Consider the following 21,214-nt stretch of genomic DNA (forward strand, 5'->3'; position numbering starts at 1 on the left):
TTCTGAATAACTGCAATATTAAATTGCCTTGATCACCAGTTGCTAAATACTTCACATATTCAAGCACTTTGTCTCCGAACGAAACGATCTATTTCATTATGCACAATTTAATAAAATGATAATTTAATGTTCTGGACTGACCTCCATTTCTTGAAACTCATGTTCCTTTTGAAGTGAGGTGCACCACCGAGAGCAGAACTGAAATCTGGACAGGTTACATCAAAATCAGTGATAATTATCAGTCAGTCAAACATTACTCAATCCCATAATGTGCAATTCAATAACCGCAGTGTAACATTCATTCATTTGAATTGAAAGATCATGAAATGAAAAGTAGTTATTGTAGGTTTTCAGGGTACTTAATGTATAAAACCATTTACTTCGAATGTACTTGCGATGATTTCTCAATGTATAACACTGGAATCCTCAATTGTGCATAACCTGCAAGGTATGCTCAATTAGGGATTATGATCAAGTAGAATTTCTTCAATTTGATTCTTGCGCAATGCCCTGATGAATATAAGTTTAAGAAGTATTTCTGTCAGCAAATACATTATCTATACTTAACTGAAAAGACTGAAAACAATGTGAATGTTTCTTGTGCCTCAAAATTCTAATATTCTTTGAATACTGCCAGCACAGGCTACGCCTTCCCTCTTCTGACTCCGAAGTGGAACTGTGAAGCAAAAATAAATACGACGTGGAGAGCCATGGCAACTAGTAGGAACAACATCTCTGAGCTTTCAAAATATATCACTGATGTTGACTTGTTCTGTATTGACAACTAAACTGGAAGAGCCCCGTTTATTGGGAATAGGTTAGAGTCATCTGTTGCCATCCTCATCTATACCTCGTTTGCTCAGGCAAAAGACTATCTTTTATTTCATTGGAGTTCCGACGTTTATTTTACCTTTGGAAAGCATCATTTCACAGAGACAGTCTGCAGTTGAAGAGGCCAGTTTAACAGTATAAAGAACTGTGTACATCGACATGAAACGTTTCAAGCTATTGACATAGATGCTAAGGCAGATGGGAATAAAAAGTTTTGAATAGGACGTCAAGAGAATAATCTGCATTACCCATAAATAAAGACGAATATAGTTAACCAATCGAGGCAACCAGAAAAGCTATACCCAATTTAAATGTCTGCATTACCACAACTGAGCTTAAATGTTCTGACCATTTTCGTCAAGTTGACAAGAGGTTTTTAATTGCGCATGGGTAGTGAAGTCAGACATAGATGTTTAAAGCCAACATTTTCTGCAGTTTTGCAGCCGTTTTGGTCATAAAGATCAAAACCTCTCATTAACTGTGAGTTATCCTGATGACACACGTTTAACTCCTCTCTTCTAAAGGCTATGCCAACGTTTGAAACAATGTACACGCACAAGATCAGTCGTACTAACTTATCCCAACAGTCCAGGCCACAGTTTACGAGAACAATGTTGGTGGAGTTGATTTCTGGGGTCGTGCTGCAAGATCAGTTCTTTTGAACTTGCTCCTGATTACCGTCACAGTGACATATAGACTACTTCAGAGGCAAACACGTCAGCGTGGTTGAGAAATTATATGTCAATGTGACAAAGTCAGTAGATCTCCCTGATTCCAGGAAAACAATTAATTAGACTTCATTTTCCTACAAGAAGGACTAATGCCCGAAACGTCGATTCTCCTGTTCCCTCGATGCTGCCTGACCTGCTGCGCTTTTCCAGCAACACATTTCCATCTCTGATCTCCAGCATCTGCAGACCTCACTTTCCCTTCATTTTCCTACAATCGATTATAGTTTCATGATCACCTTTCACAAGATGAAATTTTAATTTCGATACCACCAGCTATTGATTTCCGAATTCAAGCAGCATCCCAAGAAAGCTGCCTGACCTTTTGAATCACTAGTCCAGAGAAATCACCACTTTGCCAATGCGATTAATTAGTTTTAAAACTAACCATGTTCACCCTTACTGTCTGCTTTGTGTAAACCTGAGCCATTATCCAAAGGGTTGGAAAATGGTAGAAAAAAATAGCCTCCTTTTCAGCTGTCGGTAAATAGTTACAATTTGTTTCAGTTAGCGCGTTTTTGTTGGGAAATAGAGAAAGACTGAAATCCAAATGAGCACAGCGGAATTAAATTATCCCTGGCACACTGCGATGATATAAAGATAGACTTGGTAGTACATGAGACAGTAACCTCATTTTTGGCAGGATATTTTTCCCTATTCTCAATACTTATCCAATGCACGCAAAAAAGCTCAGTCCTTACAATTGTCCAATTCATATTTAGGATCTGTTAACAAATTTCTTCAACCAGCAGAGAAAAATATATATTATTCTCCGTCCTACGAATTACGTTCAGACAATGATAATACTGTGAATGGATAAATCAGTTTCCTTGAGTATTAACAAAGCAAAAAGCCAATGAATTCTGCTTCAATTAGTGAGTCAGATTCAGCGCAGTCCCACCCTGGCTGATATTCCCACTCGTACATAATCACTGTGGTTATAGGTATCAAGCCAAATAAAGATTCACATTCGAAACAATTCCACAGTGCTATGCACTAAGTACCAACTACCCTCAGTAACTACATTTGTTCTTAATCAGTCTGTTCATTGATGCTGTTATCCACATTTGAAATGGATGGAACCTGAACCTAGGTCTCCTGACTCAAGGGCACGAACATTACCATTGCACCTCAGAAAGTCCACTTTGCCTGACACCCCCTCAATGTGCTGATGACTGATTCACAATATTCTCGTAACTGCAGTGACCTGATACATTTTGAAACCTCTGAGTTACAAAAATATTTAGTTTGAGGTACTGTAATGGAATTAAAATAACAATATTAATTCAGGACATTTGATTATACAATATATTTCCCTGATGTTTTATCTGGATCAGTGAGTAACTGTGACAGTGACACAGTCAAAGCAGACAGCAGTTCATACCCAACTTTTCTAAATTGTCAAGTCTTTATGACTTACCAGGGACACCAACGAGAGCAAGAATCATGCAGTATATTTTCCTGACACTAAGAAATAATTCCATATTATACTGTGCTATTTAGATGCCACATTCAGCTGCAGACACTCTCGCTAATTAAAACTTTGAAGGGAGACAGGATTGCAGACTTTAATTTATACCTGGATGATCTCCACAGGGACATTCAGGTTACAATATCTTTCAACACAGGTTTGGTTTGCTTTTGAAACAGGGACAACAGATAACGATGCATACAAGCTACGTTAACTTTAATGTGAAAATGTATTTCGCCTTCAGATTGAATGAGACAGCTGTAAGGATTGAGCACTTATGCGTGCACTGGATAAGTATTGAGAATAGGGAGCAATGCCCTGCCAGCAATGATGATGTTTCAAGCACAACCAGGTCTGTGTTTAAATCAATCACAGTGTGCCAGGGATAATTTAATTCCACTGTGTTAAGTTAGCAATTCAATCTCAAATTCTACTTGCCTACTTAGGTGTTATACAATATTCTGGGCTGTGATTTTGTGACTATGGATCTTCAAATCTGCAATTGATCAAGTTAATAAGTTTTACAATGAAAAATTAATGCATTATCACAAAGAAATGCAAAACCTTAACAAACTACAAGTTGATTTTTAAAAGAAAGCTTGTGGGATTTAAAAATAATCAGCAAGGCTAAGATATCGAAACATACTAAGCTACCTTTGACAAGGGAGGTTTAGGAAGAAATTGATTGGAACCCAATGCATATTATATTGTTGAAGAGGTCCAATAGCGTGAAGTAAGATGCCTCACATCCGAATTATCTGGGGGTTGGTAGGAACACAGAAATAAGGCAAAACGTTAAGGCAAAATGTCAGTATTATTCACGTGCAGGTCTATTTTGGGCTGTTGACTGACCAAATCCAAATGCTTTCAACATTTCAATTATCTCATTGAAAATGATTTGACACATTGATCTAGATTTTCCCAGAGACATTATGAACCCTAACTTCACATGAAAGCTACTCGACATATTTAACTGCACTCCAAGAATGTTGTTCCTTTAATTCATAAAAGCACAGCGTACAAATAGACGCTGCCAAGACCATCAGTCTGCACTAACTCTGCAAAGTGTATCGCACATCGGGTATTCCTACATTTACTATGGCTAACTCACATAGCCTGCACATCTATGGACACTACGGTTAATTTTAACAGAGTCAATCCACCTAACCGACATATCTTTTGGGTGTCAAGGAAGCCGGATCACCTAGAGGAAACACCCGCCGACACAGTGAGAAAATGCCAACTCCACACAGACATTTGCTCAAGGTGGGAAGCCAAACTGGGTTTCAGGCACTGCGAGATAGCAGACATTTGCAACCTATCTAGCCTTTTATAAATCAAACTTTCATCCCTACAACATCTTGGCAACTTTCTTCTGAACACTCTCCAGAGTTTTAACAGGCGACCAGGAACGGACACGATATTCCAGAAGAGACCTCATCAATGTCCTGTGCAACCTCGACATGACTTCACGACACTTATATTGAAAGACAGAGACAAAGGCAAGCGTGCCAAATGCTTTATTAACCATCTTGTCTTTATCTGATGCAAATTTCGAAGAGTTTTATATCTAAACCCCAAGGTCCCTCTGTTCATAACACGACTCAAGACCACGCCATTTTTGCAGTATGGTATATAGAGGATTGTAGCCTTATGTCTGAATTTAAAATACAACGAGTTAAGGAAATTGGCACAGAACTTGGAAAAGTAAATTGATGGTCGGGAGGAGAGAATTACTTCCATATACAATCGAAAGCATTGAGACGAGGAGGTGTATGATTAAGTGCTTAAATAATGAATATAAAACACGATAAGATGTTCATTTATAGGCTGAAATTACCAGGCAATGTGATGAGATGGAAGATTTGGTGGATCTTTGGGAGAGTTAATCGATCAACAAACTGTTTCCTGCATATAGAAGACCCACTGAGCAGAGGTAAACTCAAAGAATGAGTCACATGCCAGTGAGCAGTGGGAATTGTCTGCAGCTGTCTCCAAAAGCAGTGCAAATGACGCTGTCCTGTGCTGATACAATATAGATTAGATTACTTACAGTGTGGAAGCAGGCGCTTCGGCCCCAAGCAGGCGCTTCGCCGAAGCGCAACCCACCCATACCCCTACATTTACCACTTACCTAACAGTACGGGCAATTTAGCATGGCCAATTCACCTAACCTGCACATCTTTGGATTGTGGGAGGAATCCGGAGCACCCGGAGGAAACCCACGCAGACACATGAAGAACGTGCAAACTCCACACAGTCAGTCGCTGTGAGGCAGCAGTGCTAACCACTGTGCCATCGTGCCGCCCAATAATATAGTTGAAAGCACTGCCATCTCTGCTCCACCATTCTCGTGCAGCAAGAAAATGCCAGCATGTTTGGCGGCATGAATGAAAGACTTCAGATCAACTAAGGCTGAGACAACATGGAGTTTATGGACTAGTGAGGGATCCACTGAATCAAGAAAACGATTACAATAATCAAATGGCTCTCTGAAGTTAAGGATCTAAGGGAAGAGTTGGGAATGAATTACAAGTAAGGATTATAACTTCCTCAGGTTAACATCGGAAACTTAAGAGTGCAAACCTAGAATTCAATATTGAAAATAAAAAAACTTTGCAGTTTTCTCCCTTAGACTTGAAACGAGATATTTACAAATGATACCTTGGCCAGAGGATCCCAAAAAGAACCGGAAACCAAAATTCAAAGTACATGAAGGGAAACGATCATTGAATCTGATGTGTCAGATACTAACAGCAAAAAGGTCTGCAGTGAAAGCCAAAGTTTATTTACAGGGAGGCAGAGTAGGACTGCCTATATCGCTCCGAGCTTCGAAATTCACATTGGTGAAACGACGAAAGCAACCAGTCAATTGCACATTGGGAGTTTAGAACCTTACGACAGTGGAAAGGGAAAAGTGGATTCACCAGCTTGGACTATCCAGGAACATGTTCGTGATATGCTTCCTCCAGATCACATGAAGTTATTGTCGCAGATGTAAAGGACCAATTCGCTATCCAGAGATCTGTACCATTCAGGGTTTTAATGCTAAGAAAGAGCAAACACGGTGTGAACTTTGGAATGTAACTGCCTGTGTTCTGCAATCCTGACAGCCACGGGAGGGTCATTGTGGCAGCTCACATGTATTGTAAAATCTGGACTGTTTCTGTTTTCATCGAAAAGTTTTGACCAAATGTAGCGGCATTTAGCGGGCACTGCAGGTTGCAGTGGTGGATAAAGTAGTAGTTCACAAGAGCTTAATTTATAGTTTATGTATTGGATGCCCAGGCAAGTGCTACAGCACCAACCCAACACTCCATCACTGCCACAAACAGCACAGCGCCAATGGGTTCAGAAATCTCTCACGTGGTAGTTTCCATAACACCAAACTCCACCCCACCAGCACTTCTTTGCATTGCACTTGATTAATCTTTGGATAATACTGCCAATGCTGGAAAGTGTCAGACATCATTCACTGGCAATAATTGGCACGCAATCGTCCATCATTAAAATCCATTATTCTCAACTTTACCAAGCTCAGACTACGCCCTATACTCCAGATCAGTCACTTTAAAAAATGGGTGTTACATGTGAAACACTCCACGCACAGGCAATCGGAGTTGAATCATAGAACTTTGAATATGGAACATAGAACATTGATCATAGAACATTAAACAGTACAGCAACACTCACGTCCTTCGACCCTCAATGTTGTGCTGACCTTCTATCCTCATCCAAGATCAGACTAACCTGCATAGTCTTTATTGTATTATTTTCCATGCGGCTATCCAATAATTGATTAAATATGACTAATGCACCTGACTCTATTGCAACTGCTGGCAGTGCATTCCATACACCCACAACGCTTTGTGTAAAGAACCTACCTCTGACATCTCCCGTAAACCTTCCTCCAAATACCTTAAAATTATGCCTCCAAGTGATAGACATTTCTGCCCGTGTGCAAGTCTCGACCTATCCATTATTTCTATGCCTCTCAACATCTTGTACACCTCCATTAAGCCACCTCTCATCCTTCCTCGTTCCAATGAGAAAAGCCCTAACTCCCCCAACCTTTCTTCAAAAGACATGCTCTCCAGTCGAGGGAGCACCTTGGTAAATCTCCTCTGTACCCTCTCTAAAACATCCACATCTTTTATATAACAGGGCAACTAGAACTGCACCCAATACTCCAAGTGTGTTCTAACCATGGCGACATAGAGCTGTAGAGCTGAAAATGTGTTGCTGGAAAGGCGCAGCAGGTCAGGCAGCATCCAGGGACAGGAGAATCGACGTTTCTGGCATAAGCCCTTCTTCAGGACGTCTTCAGGAATGGGCATAAGCCCATTCCTGAAGAAGGGCTTATGCCTGAAACGTCGATTCTCCTGTTCCCTGGATGCTGCCTGACCTGCTGCGCTTTTCCAGCAACACAGTTTCAGCTCTGATCTCCAGCATCTGCAGACCTCACTTTCTCCTCCGACGTAGAGCTGTAGCGTGCCCTCGCAGCTCTTAAATGCATTCCCCTGTTAATTAATGGCAACACACCATATGCCTTCTTAAGAATTCTGTCAACTTGGTGGCAACTTTGTGGGATGTATGGACATGGACACCAAGATTCCCCTAGTTCTCCATACTGCCAAGAATCATGCATTTAGCTCTGAATTCTGCCTTCAAGTTCGACTATCCAAAGTGAATCACTCCACACTTTTCCAGGTTGAACTCTACCTGCCACTTTTAAGACCAATTCTGCATCTTGTACAACCTTCGTCTCGATTCACCGCTCCACCATTCTGCGTGTGATCAGCAAACTGAATAATCCATCCTGTTACTTCCTCATCCAAGTCATTTACAAAAATCACAAATAGCAGAGGTACTAGAACCGATCCCTGCAGAACACCACTGGTCACGAAAGTCCAGGCTGCACACGTTCTACCTACCACCACCCTCTGGATTCTGTGGACAGCCAATTCTGTATCCAGATCGCCAGATTTCCCTAAATCCCATACCTCCTTACCTTCTGAACGAGCCTACCGTGGAGAACCTTACCAAATGCATGATTAAATCCATGTACACCAAGTCCCCTGTTCTACCTTCATCAACGTGTTTTGTCACGTCATCAAAAAATTCACTAAGGTTTGTGAGGCATGACCTCCCTCGAGCAAGGCCGTGCTGACTACCTCTAATCAAACTAAACTGTCTCATGGAATCCTCTCCAATAATTTGCTCAACGCTGATATCTGACTGAATGGCCTGTAATTCTCAGGATTGTTTCCATTCCCCTTCTTGAACAAGGGAAAAGTATTTGCCACCCTCCAGTGGGCAGTGAGAACACAAATATCATCTCCAAAAGTGCAACTTTGCCTCCTGTTGAAACCTCGAATATGTCCCATCTGACCCAGGGGATTTATCCATCCTTACATTTATCCACATTTTCTGACATCCTACTTCCTAACATTAACTTGTTCTAGCATATCTAGTCTGTTCAGTTGGAAAAGGGTCAGTGAGTGGCGGTTAATGTATTGCTTACAAAACCTGGAAGGTTTGCGAATGGATCACACCTTTCGGAGAGCAAGCCATCCTAAGATACTTCCCTGAGGGAGAAATCACAGAATATGACAATTTGAGCAATGCTTGCCCATGTTGTTAGGATGTTAACATTTACCAGGACTTGCTGACTTAGACAGCCTTTCAGTAAGTAGGTTCACAAGTGATTAGGAACAAGTGAGATCTGGGTTTAACCTCAGGAACACGCAACAACAGACGAGGCAGGACTGCATATAATATTGATTCATCGAGATCTACAACACAGAAAGCAACTGTGATCTATTGCATTCATACTGGGCAAAATCAGCCTTATAACTTTTCGAATCCTGTCATACAACTCTTCGTTGAAAGCCTTTATGCCTTGAAATTGCAAGTATACATATACATCCGTCATCAATATTATGAATGCTGCAGCCTTCAGTACCTAAATAAGCAGAGAGATCCAAACTCCGACCATCCACTCGGTGAAAAACGCACTTTTTCTGAACCTTCCCCCATTCGATTTCCCTTTGTCATAAGGAGAAAGTTTCTTCCTCTTAGCACAAACATCTTCTCCAAGTGAAAACACTTCTGACACAGCGAGACTTTCTTGATATGCCAATGAATAGTTCAGAATGGAACTTATCACATTCTGCTATTCTCAATATAAAATCGTAGCTGTATTCTGAAATAAATCACCCACCAATTCTCAGTCAAAATTGATCCGGCATAATACATGACAAAAGAGGAGAGATTTGTCACTCAGGACACAATTGCATGGACAGCCAATATCTTCGTCACGTTGTCTCAACCTGTTTCCAGTCACTGTAACTAACACATCAGTCAGCGGAAGAAACTACAGTTCTAATGAGCTTCCTGTCAGGAAGATACATATATGTACATCTGGCAAAAGCATGAGAGCTAATTTGATGGGTTTAGCTTGTAAAGTTCCGATATTGAATGCAGGAGATCTTACATTCGAGGTCTTACGGTACAATTGTAGTATCCCTGTGTTTGAACCCAAATACTTACTCCAGAGGTATGTCTAAATATTTAAATAAAAGGCTGCTTGCACTACAAATCTGAAATAAACACAGAAAATGCTGGGGAAACCTAATAGGTCTGGCAACATCTGTGGAGAGAAAACAGGATCTCCATGATACCTGAAGACTCATATTGGAATCGAAATGTTAATTCTATTTGTCTAACACAAAGTCTGCCAGACCTGTTGATTATCTCTGGCCTTGTCTGCGTTTGTTTTATGTCTGAACAGATTGATTATAAATATCTTAGACCTAAATTAATTAAGTGTTGTGCAAAATATGGTTTTCAAGGTTGCATTAGTTGGAGAGAGTGGATTTTGAAAATTAAGTGGGAGAATATGATGTCATGCTTTTTGGCTAGAATAGAAGGCGGAGGATTATTTTAAAAGGAAAAGGCAGCAGAAAGCTGCAGCTCAGAGCGATTTGCATCTCCTTCTGCAAGGATTACCCCAAAATTAGAATCTAAATTCAATGAATAATAGGAAAGACAATGTACAAAACAAAATGTTGGAGAACCTCAGCAGGTGGGCCAGCATCGAGACAAAGAGAACCGGAGCTTACATTTCATATCCAGTGAGCCTTTCCTGATATTGACTTGAGGCGCAAGGTCAAAACCTTTGAGTCCATGTGATGGAAAATGACAATAGAATATTTAGGTAGTTGCTTTTGTCCAGTATGTACGCAATGGGCTGAGGGGCTTTTCTATGTCATAGCTCTCCATCGCATGGACTCCAAAAGTTTTGATCTTGCACCTCAAGTAAATATCTAAATGCTCTGAGGGTTTCAGCCTCGATCAACTTTGAAGGCAATGAGGTCAGATTCTCACCACCCTTTAATTGAAAGAGTTTTTCCTCGCATCTCATTTAAAATTCCTGCCACATTGTTAAATCTATGGCCCGTTCAAAGTTTGTGAGAAGATTTGTAGCTCGGGTGCTCGTTGTTGTGGTTCTGTTCGCCGACCTGGGAATTTGTGTTGCAGAAGTTTGGTCCCCTGTCTAGGTGACATCTTCAGTGCTTGGGGGCCTCCTGTAAAGCGTTTCTGTGTTGTTTCCTCCGGCATTTATACTGATTTGTCCCAGCCACTTCCGGTTGTCAGTTCCAGCTGTCCGCTGCAGTGACCGGTAAATTGGGTCCTGGTCGATGTGTTTGTAGTGTACATACAATTTAAGGTCTCTATGATCCATGTTGCCTCCCAGGGTCCAGTCGTTTTTTCATTTATTCCTTTGTCTTTTTTCTCGTCCTCCTCAAATGAATCTGCTCACTTATTTTTCGGATTGAATTCCATTTGCCACTGATCAGTCTATCTGACCAGCGCATCTGCATTCTGATGTAATCCAAAATTATTCTGATAATTATGTACCAACTCACGAATTTATTTTCCATTGTGTTCAAAGTTAGTGATGATCCCACCTGTGTACAAGTGCAAATTATTTCTATAAACCGCAGCAAGGGAACCAACGTTGTCCCCTGTGGGCTATCTTGTTCACCATTCATCAGCACACATGTGAAAACAGATGCTCCTGTCGAAAACATTTCCATAAACCAAAACGGCAAGGGAATCAACAGTACCTCCAAGGGAAAACGCTGGGCACAAACTTCAGTTGAAAAAAAAAGACTGAATCGTCACCCTCTGCTTAAAATCAGAATTAGAGTTAGGTTTATTTTCACGTGTACTGAAGTGAATGCTGTGAAAAGTTTACAAATCGCCACTTAATATTTTATCTGAGATATACATGTACCTAGGTCTAGATTGCTAATTAGAAATTCTCAGTGGACAAAATAGAAAAATAACGAAATAGTAATTTCAACTCTACAGATCATAAGAATAGTTTTAAAAAACCAAAGTTGGGAATGACAGTCCTTCAAACTCCATTCTTACCTGAACATTGCCTCTCTTCAAAAGTGGGTATTGAACCTAGACCGCACTGGGCTGCAACTCGAGAGACTTGAGGCTGGAATATTGGATTGATTGCTATACTATCATCTCCAGGCTTGTAGTGTCTGCTGAGACCACGCTGAACCGCCAAGAGACCACCACACTTGAGCAATGAGAAACCTCCGCCATCCCAGTCTGCTGACAGACCACCATGCTGGGCCATCAAGAGACCATCACACCGGGCTGGCAGACTGCCTCGCCGGACTGTGAGGTTACCATGCCATCTTAAAGGACAGCACATTGAGCTGATCATGACCACACCAGGCCAAGTGATTTCCATACTGAGTTCGAGATTCTAGGTCTGCGTTGAGGTCGAGAGTCCAAATCCAAGCTGAAGCAATGAGTTCAGGCGTCGATGAAAAGAAAGAACGAAAAAAATACACACATGAGAGTCGTAAACTCAGAGTTCGCTAGTATGGAACCAAATCCTTCAGACCAACCTGTCCATGCTGACCAGATATCTTAGTTAATCACGTCCAATAGCCAGCCAATGGTCCATATACGTATCGACCGTTCATATTCATGTCCGCATCCAGATGCCTTTTAAATGTTGCAATTGTACCTGCCTTCATTACTTCCTCAGGCAGTTCATTCCATAAATGGTCGATCGCTTTTATATATCTCCCCTCTCAGCTTATACATAGTCCCTCTGGAATAGGACTCTCCATCCTGCGAAAAAGACCTTGGCTAATCACACTATCCGTGCCTGATGGATTAATTAAATTTGTAAGGTCACCCCCCAGCTTTTGACACTCTAGGGAAGATACCCCCAGCCTATCACGAGAGCTCAAATACTCTGACCCGGGAAAAATATTTATAAATATTTTCTTTAATCTTTCAAAAATGCTTCTTTGCTGGAGCAGTGATACCAGAGTTGAACACAAAATTCCAAAATGGCAGGTAGTCGCACCTCAGGTAAAAGATGAAGGCAGATGGTTTACAGTCAGGGGACAGAAAGGGAACCATAGGAAGTGCAGGGATCGCTTATGACCATTCCCCTCAACAAGTACAGTCTTTTAGATAATGTTGGAGGAGATGACTTAACAGGAGTAAGCAACGGGACACAGCTCTCTGGCACAGAGTCTGATCCTGTTGCTCAGAAGGAAAGGGGAAAGAGGAACAGATAATTAATCATTGGACACTCCATATTTAAGGGGACAGATGGGAGGTTCTGTGGGAACGAGAAAGACTCACGGTTGGTGTGTTGCCTCCTAAATGCGAAGGTTCATGATGTTTCTGATCATGTTTTTGTGATACTTGAAGGCGAAGGGGAGCAGCCCCAAGTCACGGTCCACATAGGCACCAATGACATAAGTAGGAAGGGAGATGGGAATTTAATGCTGAAATTCAGGGCGTTTGGGTGGAAGCTGAGAGGTGAAACAGACAGAGGTGTTGGCTCTGATTTGTTTCCCAAGCCACTTGCGAGTGAGGCGAGGAATATTGAGAGAGAAGAGTTGAACACTTGGCTACAGCGACGGTGGAGGGAGGAGGGATTTCGATTCCTGGATAATTGGAGCTCGGTCTGGGGTAATTTGGACCTCTACAAACAGGATTATCTTCAGCTGAATCAGAGAATTACCAATATCCTGGGGAGTGGTGAGGGGCCGAATTTGCCAATGCTCTTCAGGTGGGTTTACATTAATTCAGCAATGGAATGGGAACTGAACTTATCGTTCGAATATCCGAGAGGTTGAGAGTAGTGAAGTCAGAATAAAGATTTCAAGATAGCAAGAAGGCACCGGCAAACAACAAATTTGTTTTGAGGTGCATCTATTTTAATGACAAGAGCATCTGGAACAAGGTGGGTGAACTTACAGCATCAGTTGGCACCTGGGATTTCGATGTTGTGGCCATTTCAGACATGGATATGGCAGTGACAGGAATGGTTATTGCAGGTTCTGGGATTTAGATTTCAGTAAGAAGAGAGAAAATGTTAAAAGAGGGGTTGGTGTGGCATTGTTAGTCAAGAACAGTGTTACAGTTGCATGGAGGATTTTTGAGGCTCGTCTACTGACGTAGAAACACGAAAGGAGAGGTTAACCTGTTGGGAATTTTCCGTAAGCCTCTAAATAGTTTCAGAGATGTGGAGGATAGGATAGCAAAGATGATCCTCGATGGGAGTGTGAGTGACAGCGGAGTTGTTGTGGGGGACTTTAAGGTTCCAAATATTCACTGGGAATACTATAATTCATGTGCCTTAGATGGGTCAGTATTTGTACAATGTGTGCAAGAGGGTCTCCTGACACAGTATGTAGGCAGGCCAACAAGGGGTGAGGCCACATTAGATTTGGTCCAGGGTAATGAACCCGGCCAGGCTTTAGATTTGGAGGTCGATTAGCCCTTTAGAGAAAGTGGGCACCATTCGGTTATGTTTAATTTCGTGATGGAAAGGGAAAGGTATATATTGCAGGGCAAGAGTCATCTCTAGGGGAAAAGAAATTATGACGCGACTAAGCAAGATTTAGGATGCACAGGATGGAGAAGGAAACTGCAAGAGGTGTTTCCAGTTGAAATGTGGAGTTTATTCAAGAACCAGCTATTGCCGGTCCTTGATAAGTGTGTACCTATCAGGCAGGGAGGCAGTTGTTGAGCACAGGAGCTGTGATTAACTAAGGAAATTGAGTCGCTCCTCAAGAGAAATAAGAAGGCTTATGTTACGATGAGATGTGTTAGCTCAGTTAGGGCGCTGGAGAGTTACACGTTAGCCAGGAAAGACATGAAGAGAGAGCTAAGAAGAGCCAGGAGGTGGATAGGATCAAGGAAAACCCCAAGCCTTTATGTCGGTATATCAGGAAAAAAAATGGCGAGAGTAAGATAAGGGCCAATCATGCCTTGTAGTGGGAAGTTGTGTGAGGTGTCAGAGGTGATACAGGGAGTACTAAATGAATACTTTTTGTCAGTACTGACGTTAATAAAAGAAAATGTCGTCAAGGAGAATACTGAAATATAGGCTACAACACTAGATGGGATTAAGGTGCAGAAGGAGTAATTCTGGAAGGTGTAAAAATAGATGAGTCCCCTGTGTGGAAGCGATTTATCCTAGGATTTTCTGGGAAGCCCGGAAGGAGATTGCTGTGTTTTTGGCTTTGATCTTTATGTCGCCATTGTCTTAAGGAAGAGTGTCTGAAGACAGGAGGATAGCAAATGTTGTTCCCTTGTTCAAGAAGGGGAGTAGAGAAAACCCTGGAAATTATAGACCTATGATCATTACTTTAATTGTGAGTAAAGTGTTGGAAATGTTTTTAAGAGATAGGATTTATAATCATCTCGAAAGGAATAAGTTGATTAGGAATAGTCAACACGGTTTGGGAATGGTGTGTCGTGCCTCAAAACACCTTACTGTGTTTTTTGAGAAGGTGATCAAAAAGGTGGATGAGGATTAAAAAGTTGATGCAGTTTATATGGAGGCTTTTACAGAAAATACGGAGGCAATGGATTGAGGATAATTTAGCGGTTTGGATCAGAAATTGGCTAGCTGAAAAAAGACAGAGGATGGTGCTTGAGTGGAAATTTCATCCTGGGGTTCAGTTACCTGTGGAGTATGCAAAGATCTGTTTTGGGTCCACATACGGAGGTATGGCATTGAGGGTGAGTTGGAGGTTTGGATTAGGAATTGGCTGGCTGGAAGAAGATAGAAGGTAGTAGTTGATGGTAAAGGTTCATCATTGAGTGCAGTTACTAGCGGTGTTCCGCAAGGATCTGTTTTGGACCCATTGCTGTTTGTCATTTTTATAAATTACCTGGAGGAGGGGCTAGAAGGTTGGGTGAGCAAGTTCGCGGATGATACGAAAGTTACAGCGGGATTTAGATAAGTTGCAGAGCTGGGCAGAAAGGTGGCAAATGGAGTTCAATGTAGGTAAGTGTGAGGTGATTCACTTTAGTAAGAGTAACAAAAAGACGGGGTACTGGGCTAATGGTCGGATACTTGGTAGTGTGGATGAGCTGAAAGATCTTGGTGTCCATGTGCACAGATCTCTTAAAGTTGCCACCCAGGTAAATAGTGCGGTGAAGAAGGCATATGGCGTACTGGCTTTTATTGGTAGAGGAATTGATTTCCGGAGCCCTGAGGTAAAGTTGCAGTTGTATAAGACTCTGGTGCGACCGCATCTGGAGTACTGTGCGCAGTTTTGGTCGCCATACTATAGGAATGATGTGGAGGCACTGGAACGGGTGCAGAGGAGGATTACCAGGATGTTGTCTGGTATGGTAGGAAGATCGTATGAGGAAAGGCTGAGGCACTTGGGGCTGTTTTCATTGGAGAAAAGAAGGTTTAGGGGTGACTTGATAGAGGCGTACAAGATGATTAGGGGTTTAGATAGGGTTGACCATGAGCGCGTTTTTCCACGTATGGAGTCGGCTATTACGAGGGGGCATAGCATCAAATTAAGGGGTGGTAGGTATTGGACAGATATTAGGGGTTGGTTCTTTACTCAGCGAGTCGTGAGTTCATGAAATGCCCTGCCAGTGGTGGACTCTCCATCTTTATGGGCATCTAAACGGGCATTGGATAGCCGTATGGAGGAGAGTGGGCTAGTGTAGGTTAGGTGGGCTTGGGTCGGCGCAACATCGAGGGCCAAAGGGTCTGTACTGCGCTGTATTTTTCTATCTTTTATGTTCTATGTTGTTTGGCATTTCTATAAATGACATGGATGAGGGCATAGAACGAAGGGTTAGTAAATTTGCGGATGACACTATGGTCGGTACAGTTGTGGATAGTGATGAAGGATGCTGTAGGTTGCAGAGAGTCTTAGATAAGCTGCACAGCTAGGCTGAGAGGTGCAAATGGAGTTTAGTGCAGAAAAGTGTGAGGTTATTCACTTTGGAAGATGTAACATGAATGCAGATTGCTGGGGTAATGGTAAGATTCTTGTTCGTGTAGAGGCGCAGAGTGAACTCGGTGCCCAGGTATATAGATCCTTGAAAGTGGTCACCCAGGTTGATAGGGTTGTTAAGAAAGCTTGTGGTGCGTTGGCATTTATTGGGAGAGCGGTTGAGTTTCGAAACCATGAAATCATGCTGCAGCTGTACAAATCTCTTGTGTCACCACATTTGGAGTATTGCGTACAATTCTGGCTACCACATTATAGGAGTACGTCGAAGCTTTGGAAAGGGTTCAGAGGGGATTGACTAGGATGTTGCCTGGTATGGAGGGAAGGTCTTACGAAGAAAAGATGAGGGACTTGAGGCTGTTTGTGTTAGAGCGAAGCAAGTTGAGAGTTGACTTGATTGAAACATATACGATGATCAGAGGTTTAGATTGTTTGGACAGTGAGATCCTTTTTCCTCGGATAGGGGTGGCTAGTACGAGGGCAGAAATAGTTAAATTGAGGGGTGATAGATGTAGGACAGATGTCAGAGGTAGTTTATTTACTTAGAGTAGTAGGGATATGGAATGCACCGACTGCAGCAATAGTGGAGTCGCCAAACTAAAGGTAATTTAAATGATCGTTGGATGGGCATATGGACGAGAACGGAATAGTGTCGGTTACATGGGTTTTAGACTGTTTCCACAGATCAGTGTAACATCGAAACCTGCACTGCACTGTAATGCTCTATGTTATGTGATCTATATCAACTCCTGTACTGAATGCATTGAACAATAAAGGCGGGTGGATCAAATGTTTTCTTCACCACGCTGTGTAAGTGTAAATTCACCTTCAAGGAACTGTAAATCCACAACACAAGAACTCTTGGTCCGGTAAAAATCCACAGGAGAAAGTGAGGTCTGCAGATGCTGGAGATCAGAGCTGGAAATGCGTTGCTGGAAAAGCGCAGCAGGTCAGGCAGCATCCAGGGAACAGGAGAATCGACGTTTCGGGCATAAGCCCTTCTTCAGGGCTTCCTGAAGAAGGGCTTATGCCCGAATCGTCGACTCTCCTGTTCCCTGGATGCTGCCTGACCTGCTGCGCTTTTCCAAAAATCCACAGGACCCTAGTATAATAATGCAAGTCCTGCCCTGAATTGCCTTGCTGAAATGCAACGACTCAAATTTATCTAAATCCAACTGCGAGTCCCTGACACATCAGCCTATTTAATGAAAGTCCCTTTTTGGTCTGTGATAACTTTCTTGACTGTCGCTGATATTCGAGTCGAGAGTGTGGTGCTGGAAAAGCACAGCAAGTCAAGCAGCATCTGAGAAGGAAGGGAAGTGACGTTTTGTGCATAAGCCCTTCATCAGGAATGATGCTTGTGGGCCACGAGGCTGCGAAATAAGTGGGGTTGGCTGGAAAATAGCTGAGAAAGCAACAGGTAAATGAAGGTGATGGAGAATGTGATCGATCGGGGTTGGGGGGGCGGGGTGGGTTGGAGCAGATGGATGGGAAAAGTAATGGACATTTCAGGAGGTCGGTGCTGAATTGGAAATTTGGGACTGGGATAATGTGCGAGTAGGGGAAATGAAGAAACTGTTGAAATCCACGTTTATCCCGTGTGGTTGCAGAGTCCCAAGTTGGAATATGAGGCGTTCTTCCTCCAGGTGTTGGGTGGTAATGGTTTGGCGATGGAGGAAGCTCAGAACTTGCATGCACTTGACGCAGTGAGAAGGGGAGTTGAAGGTTTCAGCCACGGGGTGTTGTGGCTGGTGGTGTTGGTGGGTGCAGGTGTCCCAGAGATGTTCTCTGAAATGATTGGCAAGAAGGCATCCTGTCTCCCCGATGTAAATGAGACCACATTTTGTGCAATGAATATAGTGGAAGACTTTAGTAGTGTAGCAGGTAAATTTATGACGGATGTGGAAGAATCATTTTTGGCCTTGAACAAAGGTGAGCGGAATGGTTTGGGTGCGGGGTTTGCACTTCCTGCAGTAGCAAGGAAAGTTGCCTGTAATGAGGTGTGGGCAGGTGGGTTTGGACCTGATGAGGGAGTAGCGGAGAGAATGATTTCTCTGGAATACTGATAGAGATGGGGAGGGGAATATATCTCTTGTGGTAGGAACTACTTGGAAGTGGTGGAAGTGTCAGAGGATAATGCTATGCATGCGGAGTTTGTTGGGGTGGAAGGGAAGGATTGGTGGATGGGGTTCAAGAGCGGTGATGTGGGAAGTGGAGGAGATGCACTGGAGGGCATTGTCAACCATGTGCAAAGGGAAATTGCGATCTTGGAAGAAACAGGCCATGTGGGATATTCTAAGGTGAAATTAGTCATCCTGGTAACACATTCGGTGCAGGCAGAGGAAATGGGAACAAGGGATGCCCTTTTTACAGGAGTGGGGTGGGAGGAGGTGAAGTGTAGGTATCTGTGGGAGTTGGAGAGCTTGTAGTAGATATCGTAGTTAGTTAGTCACCAGAGACCGAGATGGAGAGGTCCAGGTAGGGAAAGGAAGTATACAGGTGAATTTGATGACGGGATGGAAAGTGATGTTAAAGTTGATTAACTGTTCAACTGCCTCGTGGAAACACAATGTATCACTGATACAATCATCGAAATAGAAGAGGAAGAGGTAAAGCACGGTGCCAGTGTAAATGCGAAAGATGGACTGTTCCAAGTACCCGGAAAAGAGGTAGGCATAGCTGGTTCCCATTTGTTCCCCTTTGGTTTGGAGGAAGTGGGAGGATTGGAAGGAGAATTTGTTGAGGCAGAGGGCCAGTTCAGCAGGTGGGTGAGGGTGTTGGTGGAAAGGAACGAGATGAGATGGAATGACAGGAAGAAATGGAGGTCTCGGAGACCTTCATTGTGGCAGATTGATGTGCACCTGGACTGTCTCGAGAGTGAAGATGAGCGGTTGGGAAGCAGGGAAATAAAAAAAATTGGAGGAAGTGAAGAGCGTGGGTGGTTTCCCAAATTCTAGATGGGTTCGGGAACTGGATGGTGTCAAGGTAGGCAGAGATGAGTTCAGTGGGACAGGCGCAAGCTGAGACACTGGGTCGACCTGGGAAGTCATTTTGCAAAGTTCTTGTAGGAGACTGAATCAGACGGTGCAAGGTTCATGGACAATGAGGTTGGAGGCTCAGGATGCAAGAGCCCCAGAGTTAATGAGGTTTTGGATGGTTTGGGAGATAATAATTTGGTGATGGGAAGGGAGTTCGTGGTCGAGGAGACAGTAGCAGGAGGTGTCTGTGAGTTGGCACCTGGCTTCATCAGTGTAGAGTTTGGTGCACCAAACTACTACTGCGCCTCCCTTGTCTGTGGGTTTGATACTGTGGTTGGGGTTGGAATGGGGGGAGTGGAGGGCTGTGCATTGTGAGGTGGGAGGTTGCAGTGGGTGGGGAGGATGGACAGGTTGACGCGGTCGATGACATGGAGGCAGTTTGAAATGAAGAGGTCAAGGGCAGGTAAAGGCTAGCACGGGTTGTCCACGTGGATGTGGTGTGTTGGAGGCAGGAGAAAGTGTCCTTGGTGGGTGGGCGGGAGTCTTGATTTAACGAATGAGCCCGGAGGCTGAGGTGATAGTAGAAATGTTCAAGGTCACGGCGAGCATCAAACTCATTAATCTGGGAGCTGAGACCTTTGCTGATGACTAAATGTTCATTCTCAGTGAAGGGGAATGTCGCCTGCACTGCCAGTTTTGGCGTTATCTGGAAACTTACTAACCATTCCTCCTACATTCAAATCCAAATCCTTTATATAAATGATTTTTTAAAAAAGTAAAACCAGGACCAAACTATGTGACACACATCAGGTCACAGATTTCCAGTTTAAAAAATATTGTTCCACCACTACTGTCAGTCTCCAATCGACAACCTCTCCACCTTCATCAATCTTCATTGTCACTTTTTATGAAACCGAGATAGAAAAAGTGAAAAAAGAAAACAAAAAGAAACAAATGGAGCAGACGAGCTTCGCTTGAGGAATCCAAATTCAGCATCGTCTTGGAAGGGTTTGCTTCCTCTCTCTTAGTCAACTGTGGATCAAATTTGCCAAATTTCCCTCGATGCAATGTGCTCTAACATTTACTATCAGTATCCAAAGCAGGAACCTATCAAAATCATGGCCACAGATTCTGTCTGAATTGTTGAATATCACCAACATTATGTGCTTTTCGTGGAAATTTTTAGCGTTCACTGAATTTTGCTCTGATTCCTAGAGAGATCGAAAGATTAAGCAAGAGGAGCCAGACTACCCTGGGCAATTTGTATTACATGCTTGTGTATCCACCTAGATACAAATGGAAGCATATTCGTGCCTGTAAGTAAGTTATGATTCAAAAGGTTTGCTTTCACTTAAATGACTTCAAGAACATATCATTGGCATAGTAGAAGTGGGCGATCGGCCATGATCTCACTGAAGTCAGAGCATCAAGATGGACTGAATGGTCTAATTCTGCTCCAGTGCTTTACGGTCTGAAATAAAAATCCAATATGTAAATACAAATGGCAATTTTTATGCCCATTTACAAACAATTCCGGTGTCTTTAAGTCCATTTCATTTGTTTTTTTCAATCAAGTGTTTCTTTTGGACTTTGTTGTTGTATTGTTGCTGCTTCTTCTCCCTCTGTGAAAGTTTCCTTATTTTTTCAGTTAATTTTAACTGTGCTTTATTATCATTTTGAAGATGACTGTATAGCAGTACATATTCCCACGTAATGAAACTGTGAATCCATTGTCAGAGCAGAGCGAGGTTTGTCCCCACATGATACATTCAGCATTTAGGAGAAAAAATAAGCTTGGATGCTGGAAATGCACAAAAACATTTCACAAATATCCAGTTCGTTTCCTGGGAAACAGTTTGTCTCATCATTTACATTGAA

This window comes from Chiloscyllium plagiosum, unplaced genomic scaffold (assembly GCF_037043375.1).
Source record: "Chiloscyllium plagiosum isolate Xiang-an unplaced genomic scaffold, Cpla_swu_hap1 HiC_scaffold_35, whole genome shotgun sequence".
Lineage (NCBI taxonomy): Eukaryota > Metazoa > Chordata > Chondrichthyes > Orectolobiformes > Hemiscylliidae > Chiloscyllium > Chiloscyllium plagiosum.